Source organism: Peromyscus eremicus, chromosome 7, assembly GCF_949786415.1.
Source record: "Peromyscus eremicus chromosome 7, PerEre_H2_v1, whole genome shotgun sequence".
NCBI classification, from domain to species: Eukaryota; Metazoa; Chordata; class Mammalia; order Rodentia; family Cricetidae; genus Peromyscus; species Peromyscus eremicus.
Window position 1 is genome coordinate 9,129,381 of NC_081422.1, and position 7,296 is coordinate 9,136,676.

General features: G+C 37.1%; 1 pseudogene; it reads right to left on the reverse strand.

Annotated features, from left to right (window-relative positions):
* LOC131914609 (phospholipid-transporting ATPase IF-like) overlaps positions 1 to 2,412 on the reverse strand; it is a 115,136-nt pseudogene extending 112,724 nt beyond the window's left edge.
* Between the last annotated feature and the right edge of the window lie 4,884 nt (positions 2,413 to 7,296).

Genomic DNA, 7,296 nt, shown 5'->3' on the forward strand with positions numbered 1-7,296 from the left:
TGAGCATCTAAGAACCCCCACCCAAGAGGATTTTCAACTGGTGTGCATGTTGACAAGTTGAAAGAATTCTGCTGTCTCTGATGTGCTAAGTTGTCATTGTCCGTCATGGGAGCACATAAACACAGCTCAGGACTTATGGGTGACACCAGTGATAGACAAGCATTAAGCCTAGCACCAAAGCTTATCTTGAGATATCATAGTATTCTCTTGTATTAAAATGTGCACATTTTAAGATTCTCAGTCTTGGCTTGAAATTATGAACTATTAAGCATTTGAGCACTCTCAAGAATGTAACCAATCTCAGGCCATGTGCTTATAGATAGGAATTTTAGTCTCACTCCAAAGAAGTTCACTTCCTAGAGAGCAACAAGAGATTAATTTTAATATGCCTTGGCTAATTGTTCATGAGAAACTGAAGTCAGATAATGTACCAGGGGATGTTGTGGGAGGATATGTGACTCCCTAGCAGAATGTGACTTGATGCCATGCAGGTGAGTAGGTACTAGATTCTTATTCCAGGTAAAGGAAACTGGGAAAAGGTTGAAAAAGATGTAGAAACATGAAATTCTATTCACAGAGCATCTTCATGATGGATATAGCAAAATTTGTATCTTTTTCTAACTAAAGACTCACATACCATCAGTTAATTTTGATGTTTCTCTTTAGCTTCTTGATTTAAAATTTGCATGTTATAAACCAAGTGCTCATTTACACATATCACATAAGCAATTTAAATATAACAGATTGAGCAAAATTTTTATAAGTGTCAACATGGTGGGCAACTGTAAGTTTTCCAGACAGGTGACAGGACTGTAGATTTCTAAAACATGTGGAAAGATATATCTGAGAAGGAAGTGGGAATGGAATGTTGGTGCTTAGACCTGATTCAACTGGAGAACTTTTTCAAAAGGTTTGAAATAAAGTATATGCCTTTAAGAATAATTTAAGAATAGCAATTTGCTTCATGGAAAGTTATTTGTACTCTCCTTAAAGAAGATAAAATAAAGATGGACTTCAGAAAGAAAAACTAGTTCCTTGATTTGATTTATTCTGTCTGTCCCTGTAAATTATGACAATATTGTCCTTGACCTGATTTAAAAACTGGTAGTTCTGATTTCCACCCTTCAGATTCTGTGAAATTCACCTCACCCCATGATGGAGAGTTAGTCTTCAGTGTTTACCTCCCTGTCCCTCACCCAGACTAATGCCTACCTTTCTCATAGTCCAAAACCACACACTTCAATAGCATCACTCGCTTGACCTGTTTGGGAAAATAATTCTTGGAAGCTGTTAGAAATTGCCATCCTGAAAGTTGATGTGAAATAATGAACAATCCGAGCAAACAGTATTCAGAACATACACTCAGCCTGCACAATCTATTTTAGACAAACAATGGGAAGCTTTAAATACCCAGCATGTCATGGTGGCTCTTTTGAAATGAAATCTTTCAGGTGACAGAGAGGTTTGTTTGCTCTCCTTCACAAGGTCACAGGGGAGACAGAACAAGTTTCTTTGATGTGCTACCACAAAAGGGAAAAAGAATAGTGTGGCCATGACCTCAGGAGCACGAGAACCCCATTTGTTCTTCTGTTAAGTGTTGGCTATTATTTATTTAGATGATGATAAATTATCCTCAGCAACTTGGCAACATTTCCATATAATTATTCCTCCTCTTAAAACCGTATCTCTTTTTATTAGGCTATTACTTTGTATGTCTCAATGTAAAATAAATCTCAGTACCACATATACCCATAAGAACATACTACTTAGCTACATCAATCCAAAGGATGGCATTTAAAATTCAATAGCTTGATGCATAGAATTGATTAAACTATGTCATAAAAATTCTAAAATTCTTATTATATTTATTTTAAATCTTCATCTTCTATGTGCTGCCTATAACAGAAAAATTAAGAGTAAAAACAATCAAAATCCTTTTTTTGTCAACCATAATGGCATGACTCGAAGGTATATGTGAAGAATCAACCAAGTTGGGATTTAATCAACAAAATCTCACATAGGATCAAGAAATCTAAAGCAGTTGGTAAAGTATTTACGAGATGTAAGCAATAGGATTCTGTCATCTCTATTGTCATCACTGACCTGATTTTTTTTACATAGTAATGGGTTTTATTATGCCATTTTTACACTTGTACATAATGTATTTTGATCATATTCTCTGTGTGTGTCTCTCTCTCTTATACACAACAGCCCTCTTTTGTCCTGATAATATTCTTCCTGTTTTTAATTCTATGACCTTCACCTTCCTTTTATTTTTTTTAATTTAAGAAAATTTTTTATTCATTTTACATACCAACCACAGATCCCCCTCTCATCCCTCTTCCCACTCTCCCCTAAGCCTTCCCCCATCTCACCCCCTGTTCCCTCCTCCAAAAGGATAGGGGCTTCCATGGCGAGTCAGCAAAGCCTGGTACATTCAGGTGAGGCAAGACCAAACCCCTCCCCCCTGTATCAACGCTGAACAAGGCATCCCACCATAGGTAATGAGCTCCAGAAAGCCAGCGCATGCACAAGGGATAGAAACTGAGCGCAAACATTCCAAGCTACATAACTGTCTCCCATATTCAGAGGGCCTAGTCTGGTCCCATGCAGGTTCCACAGCTGTCCCTCTAAAGTTTGTCAGTTCATATGAGCTTGCTTCAGTTGTCTCTGTAGATTTCCCCATCATGATCTTGATCCCCCTTGATCATATAATCCCTCTTCCCTCCCTTCAACTGGACTCCTGGAGCTTGACCTAGTGCTTGGTTGTGGATCTCTGCATCTGCTTCCATCAATTACTGGATAAAGGATCTATGATGATGGTTAAGGTATTCACCAATTTGATTACCAGAGTAGACCAGTTCAAGCGCCCTCTCCACTAATGCTAGTAGTCTAATCTGAAGTTATCCTTGTGGATCCTGGGAATTTCCCTAGCACCAGGTTTCTAACCCCATAATGTTTTCCTCTAGCACCAGGTTTCTAACCCCATAATGTTTCCCTCTATCAAGATATCTCTTCCATTGCTCTCCCACTCCATCCTTCCCCCACCTTGACCATCTAGTTATCTCATATTCTCATCCCTCATTTCCTCCCCTCTATTCATCCCCCTCATTCCTAGTTTACTCATGGAGAGCTCATCTATTTCCCCTTCCCAAGGCAATCCATGTATCCTTCTTAGGATCTTCCTTGCTTTCTAGCTTCTCTGGAGCTGTTGGTTGTAGGCTGATTATTCTTTGCTTTACATCTAGTATCCACTTATGAGTGAGTACATACCATGTTTGTCTTTCTGAGTCTGGGTTCCTCACTTGTATGATATTTTCTAGGTCTATCCATTTGCCTGCAAATTTCATGATGTCATTTTTTTTTTTTAACAGCTAAGTAATACCCAATTGTGAATGTACCACATTTTCTTTATTCATCCTTCAGTTGAGGGGCATCTAGGTTGTTTCCAGGTTCTGGCTATTACAAATAATACTGCTACAAACATAGTTGAGCAAGTGTCCCTGTGGTATGATTGAGCATCACTTGGGTATATGCCCAAGAGGGCTATCATTGGGTCTTGATGTAGATTGATTCTCAATTTTCTGAGAAGTCAAAATACTGATTTCCAAAGTGGCTGTACACAAAGTCCCTTGTTCCACATCCTCACCAACATAAGCTGTCATCAATGTTTTTGATTTTAGCCATTCTGACAGGTATAAGATAGTATCTCAGAGTTGTTTTGATTTGCATTTCACTGATGACTAATGATGTTAAGCAATTCTTTAAATGTCTTTCGGCCATTTGAAGATTCTTCTGTTGAAACTTCTCTGTTGAGCTCTGTAGCCTATTTTTTAATTAGATTGTTTGGCATTTCGATGTCTAGTTTCTTGAGTTCTTTATATATTTTAGAGATCAGCCCTCTGTGAGATGTGGGGTTGGTGATGATCTTTTCCCATTCTGTAGGCTGTCGTTTTGTCTTATTTACCATGTTCTTTGCCCTACAGAAGCTTCCCAGTTTCATGAGGTCCCATTTATTAATTGTTGCTCTCAGTGTCTGTGCTACTGGTTTTATATTTAGGAAGTGGTCTGCTGTGCCAATGTGTTCTAGGTAACTTTCTATTTGCTCTTCTATCAAGTTCAGTGTAGCTGGATTTATGTTGAGGTCTTTGATCCACTTGGATTTGAATTTTGTACATGGTGATAGATATGGATCTATTTGTAATCTTCTACATGTTGACATCCAGTTATGCCAGCACCATTTGTTGAAAATGCTTTCTTTTATTCCCCATTGTACAGTTTCGGCTTCTTTGCCAAAAATCAGGTGCTCATAAATGTGTGGGTTAATGTTAGTGTTTTCAATTTGATTCCATTGGTCCACATGTCAGTTTTTATGCCTACCAAGCTGTTTTTATTACTATAGCTCTATAATAGAGCTTGAAGTTGGGGATGGTGATGCCTCCAGAAATTGCTTTATTGTGCAGGATTGTTTTAGCTATCCTGAGTTTTTTGTTTTTCCATAAGAAGTTCAATATTGTTTTTATGAGGTCTGTGAAGAATTGTGTTGGGATCTTGATGGGTATTGCATTGAATCTGTAGACTGCTTTTGGTAAGATTATCATTTTTATTATGTTGGTTCTACCTATCCATGAGCATGGGAGATCTTTCCATTTTCTGATATCTTCTTCAATTTCTTTCTTCAAGGATTTAAATTTCTTGTCATACAGGTTTTTCACTTGCTTGAACAGTAGAAAGAAGTAATGAAACAAAGAGTTGGTTCTTTGAGAAAATCAACAAGATAGACAAACCCTTATCCAAACTAACCAAAAGGAGAATATCCAAATTAACAAAATCAGAAATGAAAAGGAAGACCTAACAACAGACAATGAGGAAATCCAGAGAATCATCAGGTTATATTTCAAAACCCTGTAATCCACAGAATTAGAAAAATCTAAAAGAAATGGACAATTTTCTGGATAGGTACCACATACCAAAATTAAGTCTAAACAAAGACCAGATAAACCATTAAATAAACCTACAACCCCTATGGACATAGAAGCAGTCATGAAAAGTCTCCCAACCAAAAAAAAAGTTCAGGGCCAGATGTTTTTAGCTAAGAATTCTACCAGGAATTCAAAGAAGAGCTAATACCAATACTTCTCAAGTTGTCCCACACAATAAAAACAGAAAGAACATTGCCAAACTCTTTTTATGAAGCTATAGTTACCCTGATACCCAAACCATACAAAGATGCAACAAAGAAAGAGAATTAAAGACCAATCTCCCTCATGAACATTGATGCAAAAAATACTCATCAAAATACTGGCAAACCGAATCCAAGTATACATCCAAAAAAATCATCTACCATGATCAATTAGGCTTCATCCTAGAAATGCAGAGATGGTTCAACATACAAAAATCTGTCAGTATAATCCATCATATAAACAAATTGAAAGAAAAAAAAACCTACATGATCATTTCATTAAATGCTGAAAAATCCTTTGACAAAATCCAACACCATTTCATGATAAAGGTCTTGGAGAGATCAGGAATACAAGGAACATAATAAAGGCAATTTACAGCAAGCTGACAGCCAACATCAAATTAAATGGAGAAAAACTTGAAGTGATTCCACTAAAATCAGGAATAAGACAAGGCTCTCCACTCTCCCCGTATCTATTCAATATAGTCGTGGAAGTTCTAGCTAGAGCAATAAGACAACATAAGGAAATCAAGGAGATACATATTGGCAAGGAATAAGTCAAACTTTTGCTATTTGCAGATGATATGATAGTATACATAAGTGACCCTAAAAATTCTACCAAGGAACTCTGACAACTGATAAACACCTTCAGCAATGTGGCAGGGTACAAGATGAACTAAAAAAAAATCAGTAGCCCTCCTATATACAAATGATAAATGGGCTGAGAAAGAAATCAGAGAAACATCACCCTTCATAATAGCCACAAATAGTATAAAATACCTTGGGGTATCTCTAACCACTGACCTGATTGTTTTAAAAGAGCTAAGAAGACAAACTAACAAATAACAAAATGTATCCACAGTAGCTCTAAAGAGAGTCTATGTAAAGCCAGTCAGAGCTGAAGACCTTCATGTCCTTGGTCTGAACTCTGTTTTTTTGTTTTGTTTTGTTTTGTTTGTTTGGTTGTTTTTTTTTTTTTTTTTTTTTTTTTTTTTTTTTTTTTTTTTTTTTTTTTTTTTTCGAGACAGGGTTTCTCTGTGTAGTTTTGCGCCTTTCCTGGAACTCACTTTGTAGACCAGGCTGGCCTTGAACTCACAGAGATCTGCCTGCCTCTGCCTCCTGAGTGCTGGGATTAAAGGCATGCGCCACCACCGCCCAGCTGAACTCTGTTTTTACAGACAAGCACTGTACCAGTTTATGTCAGTCTTCAACTTGGTGAGATATAGAGTTACTTGGGATATGGCCTATGAGAATGCAGATTGTAGAAAGGATTATGTTGATAAGTTTAATTGGGGTAGGAAGACCCACCCACTATGGGTGGCATTATTCTCTGGACTGGAATACTAAATTTCACTGAGAAGAGGAAGGTAGCTGAGCATCAGCATTCATCACTCTCTGCTTCCAGAGCTCCTGCCATCATGACTTCCTTTCCATGGTGAACTGTACCCTTGAACTGTGAGCTGAAATAAACCCTTTCTCCCTTAAGTTGCCTTTGTCATGGTATTTTTTATCATAGCAACAGAGAAGTCAGTCTGGCATCAAGCAGTAAGAGACAATCATAGTAGGTCTCTCTGCCTACTCTTACAGATTTCTATTACAATTAATTCTCTTTCAAAAATTGGAGCAAAGTGAGGTCCATATAATATAGCATAGAGATGCTCAGTGTTTTAAGGATAGAACTTGAAAGATTATGAGAATATAAAACTCCTAAATACAACTACTTTCACCATTCCATTTTCACTTACAACACAACATCACTCTAATACTTTAAGATGAAGAAATTCACATTTTTTCCCACTAAAAGAGATAATACAATGTCTCATCTATCACCTCACAAGGGAAACCAAGATTGCACCAGTAAAATTTATCCATCAACAGTATTGGTATATATGTATTTGTAGATTTATATGTAGCAATTAATGTGTAGCAAATAATGCTTTGATAGTTTCCACACCCAGCAATGAAACATAAATCAGTCATCATAGATTCATTGTCTACACCATAAACACTATCTCCATGGCTCTTCCCCAACAACGCCAAGAGTTACCAAGGGTTTTGTTGTTGTTGTTGTGTTTTCCTCTTTCACTATAGGAAAAACTCAAACTCTATCCCTG